This window comes from Triticum aestivum, chromosome 4D (assembly GCF_018294505.1).
Source record: "Triticum aestivum cultivar Chinese Spring chromosome 4D, IWGSC CS RefSeq v2.1, whole genome shotgun sequence".
In the NCBI taxonomy this organism is placed as follows: Eukaryota; Viridiplantae; Streptophyta; class Magnoliopsida; order Poales; family Poaceae; genus Triticum; species Triticum aestivum.
In genome coordinates, this window is record NC_057805.1 from 168,124,175 (window position 1) to 168,137,655 (window position 13,481).

Consider the following 13,481-nt stretch of genomic DNA (forward strand, 5'->3'; position numbering starts at 1 on the left):
ACGATGGCAAGCCTCTACACGAAATTTCTGTAAAGTCTGCGGTTCTACATTTATCCGACAGTGACTGGAATAATCTTGTTACACATTGGTCTCGTCTGCAGCGTAAGGTACTGTCTATGATATCACATCACAATTTGAACTACATTTCTGCATTTACCTTAACGTCTCACTTGTATGAAAACTGTTAGCAGAAGAACATTCATTCTCAAGGGACCACAGAATCTCGCAACTATACTGCACACTGCATTGCTCTTGTGAGTACCTCTTGCCCTGTGTGACCATACTTACTTTCATAGCAATTTGATTATGTAGCATCACTGCACATGTTAGCCTCGTTATCGCCATTTGGTGGACATTATAAGATCCGTATGGACTCTTACATAAATTTAGAATCAACCCAATGCTTTTGAAGAGGTTTAGCTCTACAGTCCTCTTGTAAGGACTGAACGTCGTCTATCACTGTACTTACATTAACAGCTACTCCCTCCGTCCCAAATATAGGAACGTTTTCTACAGTACACCAGTGTTCAAAACACTCTTGTATTATGGGAAGAGCGATTGGTTCATTGTGTAGCATTCTGCATCTTATCTCCCTTGCCCACCATTTACAAAAAGATATCAAATCTATATTTAATCTTACCAAAAAGTTGAATACACAGACAATGCTAGTGCAGAAGTGTAGCCCATTGGTCTTGTCAGTACATTTTGTCCTGTAACGCTTATACTTCTAGGGATTGGTAGTTGATTATGTAGCATGAATCTCCATCTTATCTTCATTACCCTTTATCCCTTCGAGTATTATCATATCTATAATTACTCTCTACAAAATGTAGAGTACTGGCAATGCTTATGAAGAAGATTCTGTGCTGAAATTCTTGATTTATCCTTCCCTTGACATGGAGAAGGGCATTATAAAGTCGATGTTAACTGTTAATGTAAGTCAGTCCTTCTAAAGCCTTTATCCTCAACTGCTGTTTAATTTGCTCATACTCCCTATCGTTTACTGCTGTTTAGTTTGCTGTTCTATCAAAATGCATGTTCGTAAGAACCGTAAGTTCCAAGTTTTACTTTTAAAACCAAATTCCTTATTCATACCATGCACATTACTAAATACTCCGTAGATGTATGCTTGTTTTGTGGATCTATAATGTACTGTGTGGTGAAGCAGCCCATGTTTGCATCTTGTCATCTCATGTTTTATCTTATTGATGTGGCTGATGATATGAACAACATGCCATGCACATTAACCAAAATAGATACAGTGATTGTCTTTGCCCTTCATCTATGCTTGTTATGTTGACATGGTAATCCAGTAGTGTGATGAAGCTCCCCGCATTATGAACAATGCCAGATTATGCTATTGATATTTTGAACTTACTCTTTATTTTATAATTTGAAATTGGATGGAATTGACAACACAGTTATCATCTTTGTTTATACACGTGGAAAACCTATCATCTCTCTGCTTGTTTCAGGGTGATATGCCTGATGGCATGCACAAGTCTGCTGAAGGCTGTGAGACAAACCCAACATATATTGCAGCAAAGAAGGCAAAACATCTTGAAGATAGCGAGACAACCCCAAAGTCTTGTCTTGATGCAGTGTTCAAGTTACTTGAGACTAGAAGTCAGACAAGCTCAAAGAATTCGTTGTCTGAATCAGTTCAACTTCTTCAGTCCCAAGTTCTAGCAGAAAGTCATTCTTCAACTCAACTTCGACTTGAAGTCCTATCTCTAAGAAAGATTGCGGAGAACACCAATGAGAACCTCATTGCTAAACAGCTACACCTGGAAGCTATGACCGACATGCTAGGCCGGTCTCACAGCCTTGCTCAGTAGCTTGCGCAGCAGTTCCCGCGCAAGGCTAACCTTTCTTGAACTGTCTTGGAAGTGGTCTCGGTTCGGTATTCTGCAATGGTGCCCAGTTTTTGTAATCTGCTTCTTCGTTGCGCTTCATGATCACTGGTGCCGAACTTAGATGCCCAGTGGATGTAATATACCATAAATCCTTTATTGTATAGTGTAGGTTTATTCTAAGTTACTATGCGGTAATTTCTTTATTGTATAGAGTAGGTTTGTTCTTAATTCCTACAAGTTACTACCATCATTCGCTATGTGAAAAAAAATCTGATGTAGTCGACCGGGCCGAAACATTCGCCTCTAATGGGCCTGGTTTTTAGCGGGCCACAATTGGGTCGGCCTGCATCTTTCTTGGACCCGAATGGCCATTGGGACCTTCACACTTTGCGCCAGGCCCACAACTTACTCCGGCCTATATTCGGCCCAAATTTTAGTTCGGCCTTTTGTGGACCCAGCGCTTAGATTGGCCCAGGTAGCGTTCGGCAATTAACATGCTAAATATTATACTGTCCTTTTACGGCCGAGAAGAAACCATGGGCCTTTAGCAGGCCGAAATGCATGTTGGGCCTCAATTTTCACTAGTCGTCGACGGGCCTTCAGCAGGCTGAAATGTAGACCGGGCCTTTTTTGGCCCAGTTATATGACGAGCCGTTACTAGGCCGAAACATATCTTGGGCCTTAGTTGGCCCACTGATATCATGGGCTTTTAAGAGGCCGAAAGCTTAGTACAGGCATCAACGGGCCGAATTATACGACAGGCCTTTAACAAGCCCAAAGTCACGTTTGGCTGAACTGTAGCCACCTTTATCATGGGCCGTTAGTGGGCCGGATGTCGCGTCGGACCAGATATGGCCCATGGGCAGCACGGGCCATTCCCAGGCCGAAAGACACACTGGGCTGAAATGGGCCCATGTCTACATCTGGCCTCTAACAGACCAAAATTCACTTGGCTGTAATTGGGCCCAAATATTCGGCGAACAATTAACGGGCCAGATCTGGCTTCAGGCCATAAATGGGCCTTTATTAAACAGGCCTTTATTGGGCTGGCCCACTAGTACGTGAGTAAGTACTACGGGCCTTTGACTGGGCCAGCCATTTTAACCTATATGGGCCCCTGTTGGGCCCTACCACGTGTCGACGTATCATAGGCATGTCTCCTCCAATGGACGGGCGACATCTGGCCCACCGAGGAGCAGACACGTGTTTCCTCCGGCCAATGATAATTTTACACTTGGAAAATCACCATTGGTCCGGGCTGTTAACGGGTTATCGGATCCAAAACCGGACCCGATAGCTTAACGGCGAGCCGTTACGGTGGATGCCACATGTCGGTCACCCTTGACAAAAGCACTTCTATGACACACGATTTATCGTCATGGAAGTGGACACTTCCGTGATGATAATTTTGGTAATGTCATGGAACACTTCTATGACAGCACATGTATGACTATCTTGATTCTGTCATAAAATTGTCATAGATGTACATGCATGACAGAAAACGTGATCTAGTGTGACAGACACGTATCATCACGGAAGTGTCTAATTTTTGCAGTGTTATTACCCCTATGATCATGAGCATGTTTGTTGATTGTGAGTAGTTACTTTTGTTCTTGAGTTCACGGGATAAATCATGTTGCAAGTAATCGTGTGAATTTGATATGTGTTCGATATTTTGGTGGTATGTATGTTTTGGTTCGCTTAGTGGTGTCATGTGAACGTTGACTACATGACACTTCATCATATTTGTGCCTAAGGGAATGCATTGTGGAGTAGTAAATAGATGGTGGGTTGCGAGAGTGACAGAAACTTAAACCCCGGTATATGCACTATTCCGTAAGGGACCGATTGGATCCTAGAATTTAATGCTATGGTTAGGATTTATCCTTAATACTTTTCTCGTAGTTGCGGATGATTGTGGGAGGGTTAATCATAAGTAGGAGGTTTGTTCAAATATCAACAGCACCTAAGCACCGGTCCACCCACATATCAAATTACCAAAGTAGCGAACATAAATCAAACCAACATGATGAAAGTGACTAGATGAAATTCCCGTGTACCATGAAGAACGCTTTGCTTATCATAAGAGACCATTTTGGCCTGTCATTGCCTCAAAAGGATTGGGCTACCTTCCTGCATACTTTTTATTATTATCGTTACTTGCTCGTTACAAATTATCTTGCTATCAAACTACTCTACTACTTACAATTTAAGCACTTGCAGACATTACCCTACTGAAAACTACTTGTTATTTCCTTCTGCTCCTTTTTGGGTTCAACACTCTTACTTATCAAAAAGAGCTACAATTGATCCCCTATACTTTGTGGGTCATCACCTGCTCAGCAGCCGGCCCGGAACTCGGGGGCTACACCTAGTGGGTGCGCTGGCACGCCCCCACGGAAGATTACAAGAATCAAAAACAAGAAGCAAGATGCATACCCGGACGGCCGTCTGCGTCGCCAAGAACACCTATGTGTACTGCCGGAGGGCGGCGCCTTGACCCTGGAACCAGGCCTGGACATCCTATGCGGCAGTATTCAGAACACCCGTTCCACCCCCAGGCGTCCACTCCGGTAGGGCGGCGCTAGTAGCCTCGGCATTGGGGGCTGATGAGCTAGCGGCCCCAATCTCCAGCAGCCGTGGCGCTGAGGCCGCCTTCTCCGCACGACGGTGCACTGGAGTCCGGACTGCAGGGATCGGACCCACCACCAACTCACCACTGACTGGCGGCACTAGCGGCACGCCAGGTCGACTGCCCTGGGCGTCGGCAGTTGGCGTATGCGGGGGCACCTCAGCCTCCAAGATGACGGGGTCACCGCCTCCCCTCTCCAAGAATGGCTGGTCACCGCTGGCCCCTCCAGTCGGCGCCTGGCCCTCTGGCGCCGGTGGCTCCGCACGCATCGGGATGATAAGCTTTGGAGTCCGGTCGTGGGACGCCTCCTCCGCCTATGCCTTGGCGGCCTCGTTCGCCTGCGCCCTGGCCGCCTCATCGGCTTGGATCTTAGCCACGGCATCAGCCTCTGCTTGTGCCGCCTTGGCCGCATCTGCCTTCTCCCGCTCCTCGCGCGCCTCCCACGCTTTCCTCTCTGTTGCCTCCTGGAGGTTGGCGAGTGGGTCCATGCGGCGGGGTTCCGCGGAGCCGCCTGCCGCCCCAATCACCGAAGCAGACGGGTCCCGCTCGAGAGAGAGCAGGGCCCTGTTCGAGCCAAACCACAAGAACTAATAAAAAGTTTGCGAGAAAAGAAGAAGAGCAAATGCAAAGCGACAACGGAAAAGATCAAAGTACTTACGCAGACACCATAGGGCGCTGCTTCGGGGCCGTCTGGAGCTGGGTCGCCTTCACGGCAGCCTCCTTCCACCTGGTCACGGCGGCCGTGTTCTTGGGCTTCTTGGGCCGGCTGCCGTACCGCCCGGCGTCGGCTTGGCGCTTCAGCGCGCCGCCTGCTGCAGTCGGTGCCGCCGAAGAACTCGCGCTCGTCCTATTGGTGCCACGGTTGGGCATGGGTCTCGGTTCCCGCTCATGCGACTGATGATGTGGGGCCAGGCTTGGAGGGGCAGCACCCGACGCGCAACAAAGGCAGTCAGCAGATCCGAGGCCTTCATGCCCTCCAACTCCATCATCACCTGAAGCCGGGCGAGAGCGGTGGAGGAGGCGGCCGACAGGCTCTTTGGCCAAAATTGCCAGTTGGGGCGGGGCTCGACCGGTGGGCCGGCTGCATAAGCCGGCAGGTTGACGTAGTCCATTTTTTGATGGATGCTCTTGGCATAGAAGTAAGATTTATACCACAGCTTGGCCGACTGTAGCAAGGCGAGGGCCGGGAAGCGGACCCCGGATCCCGAACGCCGCACTGTGATGCAGGCTCCCCACTGGGCCACCTCATTCTTGGCGGTGGTGCCGAGCTTGAGGTAAAAGAACTCCCCCCAGAGCTCAAGGGTCAGGAGTGTGCCGAGGTAGCCTTCGCGGAGGGTGATGAAGGCGGCCAGCAGCACCACCGTGTTCGGCGTGAGGGGGTGCAGCTGGACTTTGTAGAAGGTGAGGAAGGAGCAGAAGAAGCTGCTCGCCTACAGGCCGAAGCCGCGAAGAAGATGCGACCGAAATACGACGTGTTCGCCATCCTCCGGCGCCGGTGAGATCCCCGCCTCGGCAGGAACACGCACCTTTATGTGCGTCTCACGAGGCAGCCGCCGCGTCTAGTGAAGGAAAGTGAGGTGGTCTTCATGGACGTTGGAGCCACCCCAATCGCCAGCCCGTTCGCGCGCCATGGACAAGGATGCTCGACGGAGGCCCGGCGCGGCGACGAGCGGGAGAGTCTGCGGCGGAGCGAGGAAGACGTGGTGTGAGGAGGCCCGGCGACAGCAAGCCGCTGCAGTGCCTCGGCAAGAAGCATGGGCATGGCGGCAGCGAGAGGAAGAGGAAGGAGAAAGGCAACATGAAAGGGAGAGGAGGGCGCGCGTGCGTTCTACTGCCCCCTCCTCCCCCTACTTATAGCCCCTGGTGGCGGAGCCGAGGGGCGGGACGTGGGGTTCCTGGGATTAACTGCGCCCACTCCGCCCACGACCCCGCGTTTACCGCGCGGTAAAGACGTGCATTAACCATGCACGGGAAGCCCAACCGCCCGCCTTGGCCGCAGCGGATCCGGGCCGCGGCCTGCGGCGACGTCCCGTCGCGCGCGTGGGCCGGCAGGCCGGCCTGGCCTGTCGGCGCCGCTTGGCGGGCGAGCAACGGGCGGCAAGCCTAGGATACGGCTGGCGTGCCACCTGGCCACCACCACGATGTTTCGAATTCACTAGGCGGCCAGCCTGGCCATGGCCGGCTCCTAGCTGTCGGCGCCTCTAGAAGAAAGACGAAGCAAAGTTACCAGGCAACTTGGAGTAGGAACCTGCTCAGGCTCCTCGTCTCTTCAGCCGCGGCGCCCCAACAGCTTCGGGGACTACTGTAGGAGTAAATGAATATGGGTAGCCTCATCAGCCCCCCATAGTATTTCAAGACATCTAGGCTAGCTGCGCCCCACACACCTCCCGGACAAACGACTGCCTTCTTGGGCCGGCTGGTCCAAGCGGCCGGCTGCTAGGAGGCGGCGGAACCCAGAAGGCGGCCATGAGGGAGGCCGACTACTAGCAGGCGGCCCCTCGTCCCCTCGAAGTCAGCACCTCATTACCATGACATGACCGGGCGTGGCTACAGTGCAACCTGCCACCCCGAATCCAGGGCAAAGCGTGGCTACAGTGGGGTGTACCAAGCGGACGCCCCTCGCCCGGCGTGGCACTGTTCTCACGCGGCCCGTGACATCACCTACATCAGAGGGAGCCATGCTCCCATGATGACCGGTCGGTACGGCCTGCAGGCGGCGGGCCCTACCTGTCGGTGAGCTGCAGAAGGTGGCGATGCCCCACCAGGCGACATCGGGAGTGGGCTGCCTTCCAGCAAGCGGCCCCCTCTCCCCTCAAAGTTTGTGCACCATTAACCAGATAAGACGGGGTATGGATACCGTGAGCGCCCGCCAGGCAGCGGGACTGTATCCACGCACCCCCCGACAAAGCCTCGGTCATCAGGGGCGAGGCTACAGTACAATGGAGCCAACACGACCCACCGGCGGTGGGCCCTCCCTATCGGCTGAGAGCACGGCAGTCGGCAGGACCCACCAGGCGGCGGGTCCCAGCAGCCGGCAGAGAAGCCGGCGACCAGAGACACTAACGGCCGGGTCCTACACCCGGACGGATTACCATTGTACCCCTAGGGGGTAGGCCTATAGAAACCCCGCAGGTCACCCATGCAAAGGATTGAGCACATTGGTCACCACACACCCACATAGAGAGAGTGAAGTAGGGCTAGCCTTGTTCTTCTTCCTCCTCTAGCTAAACAGCTCAAGGAGCAAGCTTGTAGCTACCTTGTTAAGATAGTGATCATGCGGTGACCCCGCAGAGCAGGACTAGGGGTGTTATCTCCTAGGAGAGCCCCGAACCTGGGTAAGATTCGCAGGCGCATGCGGTCTTGCTCACTTCCGCCTCTTTCGCCTGCGCCCTGGCCGCCTCATCGGCTTGGGTCTTAGCCACGGCATCGGCCTCTGCTTGTGCCGCCTTGGCCGCATCCGCCTTCTCCCGCTCCTCGCGTGCCTCCCGCGCGTTCCTCTCCGTTGCCTCCTGGAGGTTGGCGAGTGGGTCCATGCGGCGGGGTTCCGTGGAGCCGCCTGCCGCCCCAATCACCGAAGCAGACGGGTCCCGCTCGAGAGAGAGCAGGGCCCTGTTCGAGCCAAACCACAAGAACTAATAAAAAGTTTGCGAGAAAAGAAGAAGAGCAAATGCCAAGCGACAACGGAAAAGATCAAAGTACTTACGCAGACACCGTAGGGTGCTGCTTCGGGGCCGTCTGGAGCTGGGTCGCCTTCACGGCAGCCTCCTTCCGCCTGGTCGCGGCGGCCGTGTTCTTGGGCTTCTTGGGCCGGCTGCCGTACCGCCAGGCGTCGGCTTGGCGCTTCAGCGCGCCGCCTGCTGCAGTCGGCGCGGCCGAAGAACTCGCGCTCGCCCTATTGGTGCCGCGGTTGGGCATGGGTCTCGGTTCCCGCTCATGCGACTGATGATGTGGGGCCGGGCTTGGAGGGGCAGCACCCGACGCGCAACAAAGGCGGTCAGCAGATCCGAGGCCTTGATGCCCTCCGACTCCATCATCACCTGAAGCCGGGCGAGAGCGGTGGAGGAGGCGGCCGACAGGCTCTTTGGCCAAAATTGCCGGTTGGGTCGGGGCTCGACCGGTGGGCCGGCTGCATAAGCCGGCAGGTTGACGTAGTCCATTTTTTGATGGATGTTCTTGGCGTAGAAGTAAGATTTCTACCACAGCTTGGCCGACTGTAGCAAGGCGAGGGCCGGGAAGCGGACCCCGGATCCCGAACGCCGCACTGTGACGCAGGCTCCCCACTGGGCCACCTCATTCTTGGCGGTGGTGCCGAGCTTGAGATAAAAGAACTCCCCCCAGAGCTCAAGGGTCAGGAGTGTGCCGAGGTAGCCTTCGCAGAGGGTGATGAAGGTGGCCAGCAGCACCACCGTGTTCGGCGTGAGGTGGTGCAGCTGGACTTTGTAGAAGGTGAGGAAGGAGCAGAAGAAGCTGCTCACCTACAGGCCGAAGCCGCGAAGAAGATGCGACCCAAATACGACGTGTTCGCCGTCCTCCGGCGCCGGCAAGATCTCCGCCTCGGCAGGAACACGCACCTTTATGTGCGTCTCACGAGGCAGCCGCCGCGTCTGGCGAAGGAAAGTGAGGTGGTCTTCATGGACGTTGGAGCCACCCCAATCGCCAGCCCGCTCGCGCGCCATGGACAAGGATGCTCGACAGAGGCGCGGCGCGGCGACGAGCGGGCAAGTCTGCGGTGGAGCGAGGAAGACGTGGTGTGAGGAGGCCCGGCGACAGCAAGCCGCTGCAGTGCCTCGGCAAGAAGCAGGGGCATGGAGGTAGCGAGAGGAAGAGGAAGGAGAAAGGTAACATGAAGGGAGAGGAGGGCGCGCGTGCGTGCGTTCTACTGCCGCCTCCTCCCCCTACTTATAGCCCCTGGTGGCGGAGCCGAGGTGCGGAACGTGGGGTTCCTGGGATTAACTGCGCCCACTCCCCCCACGACCCCGCGTTTACCGCGCGGTAAAGACGTGCATTAACCATGCACGGGAAGCCCAACCGCCTGCCTTGGCCGCAGCGGATCTGGGCCGCGGCCCTGTAGTCGCGGGCCGGGGCCTGCGGCAATGTCCCGTCGCGCGCGTGGGCAGGCAGGCCGGCCTGGCCTGTCGGCGCCGCGTGGCGGGCGAGCAACGGGCGGCAAGCCTAGGATCCGGCTGGCGTGCCACCTGGCCCCCACCACGATGTTTCGAATTCACTAGGCGGCCAGCCTGGCCACGGCCGGCTCCTAGCTATCGGCGCCTCTAGAAGAAAGACGAAGCAAAGTTACCAGGCAACTCGGAGTAGGAACCTGCTGAGGCTCCTCGTCTCTTCAGCCGCGGCGCCCCAACAGCTTCGGGGACTACTGTAGGAGTAAATGAATATGGGTAGCCTCATCATCCCCCCATAGTATTTCAAGACATCTAGGCTAGCTGCGCCCCACACACCTCCCGGACGAACGACTGCCTTCTTGGGCCGGCTAGTCCAAGCGGCCGGCTGCTAGGAGGCGGCGGAACCCAGAAGGCGGCCACGAGGGAGGCCGACTACTAGCAGGCGGCCCCTCGTCCCCTCGAAGTTAGCACCTCATTACCATGACAAGACCGGGCGTGGCTACAGTGCAGCCTGCCACCCCGAATCCAGGGCAAAGCGTGGCTACAGTGGTGTGTACCAAGCGGACGCCCCTCGCCCGGCGTGGCACTGTTCTCACGCGGCCCGTGACATCACCTACATCAGAGGGAGCCATGCTCCCATGATGACCGGTCGGTACGGCCTGCAGGTGGCGGGCCCTACCTGTCGGTGAGCTGCAGAAGGTGGCGATGCCCCACCAGGAGACATCGGGAGTGGGCTGCCTTCCAGCAAGCGGCCCCCCTCTCACCTCAAAGTTTGTGCACCATTAACCAGATAAGACGGGGTATGGATACCGTGAGCGCCCGCCAGGCAGCGGGACTGTATCCATGCACCCCCCGACAAAGCCTCGGTCATCAGGGGTGAGGCTACAGTACAATGGAGCCGACACGACCCACCGGCGGTGGGCCCTCCCTATCGGCTGAGAGCACGGCAGTCGGCAGGACCCACGAGGCGGCGGGTCCCAGCAGCCGGCAGAGAAGCCGGCGAGCAGAGACACTAACGGCCGGGTCCTACACCCGGACGGATTACCATTGTACCCCTAGGGGGTAGGCCTATAGAAACCCCGCAGGTCACCCATGCAAAGGATTGAGCACATTGGTCACCACACACCCACATAGAGAGAGTGAAGTAGGGCTAGCCTTGTTCTTCTTCCTCCTCTAGCTAAACAGCTCAAGGAGCAAGCTTGTAGCTTCCTTGTTAAGATAGTGATCAGGCGGTGACCCCGCAGAGCAGGACTAGGGGTGTTATCTCCTAGGAGAGCCCCGAACCTGGGTAAGATTCGCAGGCGCATGCGGTCTTGCTCACTTCCGCCTCTAGAGCCCGGCGACGTACTCTTGTCCCCATCCATGATAAGCCACCCCTGGCATATGTTGCACGATATCCCCGACAAGAAGGATGCCGGAAAAGGCCCCAAGATGGGATCTCGCGGAAACACATGCTTATGGTAGAGGAAAAGTATTTTGGTGGACGCTTCTGATTGTTTGGGAATATTTGGGAATTTATAGAGCAAAAATTAGGGTTGGAGGAGTCCCGTGGGGCACGCCCTGAGGGCTTGTGGAGCCCTCGAGACACTTCTGCCCCCCTCTCCAAGTTTGTTGGGCCTTTTCTGGTCCAAGAAAAATCATCCTAAAAGTTTTATTCCATTTGGACTCCGTTTGATATTCCTTTTCTATTAAACTCAAAAACAAGGAAAAACAGAAACTGGCAATGGGCTGTAGATTGATTGGTTAGTCCCAAAAATAATAGAAAATAGCTTATTATTGCATATAAAACATCTAAAAGAGATAATATAATAGCATCGGACAATAAAAAATTATAGATACATTGGAGACGTATCATGGGACGCTTGGGCTCCAGCCACCTCCTCCTTCAGCTTGGTCAGGCGCTCGTGCTCCGCAGCCTGGTAGGAGGCTGCCTTCGACAGCACAGACTCGCGGTCGTCGAGCTGCGCCTCACGAGTCTTGAGGTCATCTTCCTGCAGTTGAAGCAGTTGTGCTCATGCGGCCTGTTCCTCCTGGAGCGCCTTTAGGCTGGCCTCCGCATCGCCGTAGCGCTTCGCAGCCGCATCTGCGTTGGCACGCGCCACGTCACGGGCAGTCTTCGCCTCGTCAGCCTCCCTCCTGCTCTCGGCGGCGAGGCCTCGGCCGGATCCTGGGTCGCCTTGCCGGTCGTAGATAGATCACGCCACCCCGCGGAGAGCTTCAGGCACTCCTGCCTGAGGCGCTCGACAGCGTCCTGAAGTTCCACCTTGAGTCGACTGAGCATGGAGTGGGTGTTGGTCAAGGCCCCACACATGATCAGGGAGTCAGATCTCATGAGCTCGAGTGATGGCCATGGAGGAATAGCCGCAACGTCCTGAGCTGGCGCCACCACGGCGGGAGAACTCGTAACGCCCTCCATCGAAGATGCTGGTGGCTCCATGCCGCTCTTCGCGGCTAGCTCTTGCAACACGCCGCTAGGGGTCACCATGTCAACCGTCCCGGTCGCGGGTGTCGGGGTCGCTTGAGGCTGCACCATGATCCGCGAGTCGTCGCGCCCGGAGGCAGGGACTGGAGTGGCAAGAAGGGGCGAGGCTGCTGCCCCCTCCCTCGGGGACGGAGGAGTCGCGGCCGAAAGGAGTGGTGCGGCGGGCTGGATCACCGTGGCCTCTACGACTGCTCCCAAAAGCGGCGCCAGCGAGGCAACGGGAGCAGGTGGCACGCCCGCGCTCCCTCGCGCGACGCCTCCTTCGTGCCCAAGAGTTGCGCCAGGCCAATGCGGAGCGGCTCCGCGCCCGCTACGGCCACGGCCAGGTGCTGATGCGCCCTTAGGACAAGGGGCTCTTTTGACGTGATGCCCATCTTGTTCTTCTTCGCCGCGCCACCACTTCTGGTTATCAAGAGGGGAACGATATGAACACACGCGCAATCTGCGCCTGGTCGGAAAGCGGGGAAGGTCACTTACTCGTCTGGCATGGCAGACTTCCTCTTATTCTCCTCTTCAGCGGAGGCCAAGGTGCCCCGCTCTTCTTCGGCGCGGCCTTGGTCGCGTCCCGGGGGCTGGTGGAGTGGCCATCGACGGGCCCCGCCACGGCATCGCCGCCTGGAGGGGCGAGGAGGTCAGCCTGATGGGTCATGGCCGAAGAGGCAGTATCCGCCACGGCGGGGGCAGCTGAGGAAGTCCTGGATTAGGGGGTCCTCGGGTGTCCGGGCTATTTGATATGGGCCGGAGTGATGAGCCGTGAAGACACAAGCAGAGGACTTTCCCCCGTGTCCGGATTGGACTCCTATAAGCATGGATGGCAAGATTGGTGTTCGGATATGTTATTTCCTTCCCCTATGACCGACTTTGTACAACCCTAGGACCCTCTGGTGTGTATATAAACCGGAGGGTTTAGTCTATAGAGGCTATCAGAATTCTCATAGGCTAGACAACTAGAGTTTAGCCATTACGATCTTGAGCTACGTAAACTCTTGTAACCCCTATACTCATTGAATACAATCAAGAAGGATGTAGGGTTTTACCTCCTTTAAGAGGGCCTGAACCTGGGTAAACATTGTGTCCCCATCGTCCCTTGTTACCATTGATCCTCAGACGCATAGTTCGGGACCCCCTACACGAGATCCACCAGTTTTGACACCGACATTGGTGCTTTCATTGAGAGTACCATCGTGTTGTCTATAGAAGGATCGATGGCTTGGCTTGTCATCAATAATAATATCACTTCTGGAAGGAACCTAACTTTAGGACAGGTCCTCCACCTCAGCGGTTTTACCGTGGGCACCCGCACGGCCGTCAAGCTGACGTCGCCCCCCGCGATCGCCAAACATCACCTTCGCATCGGCCACGAACACTCCGAAAAGATGGCCACTTCTCCAGCC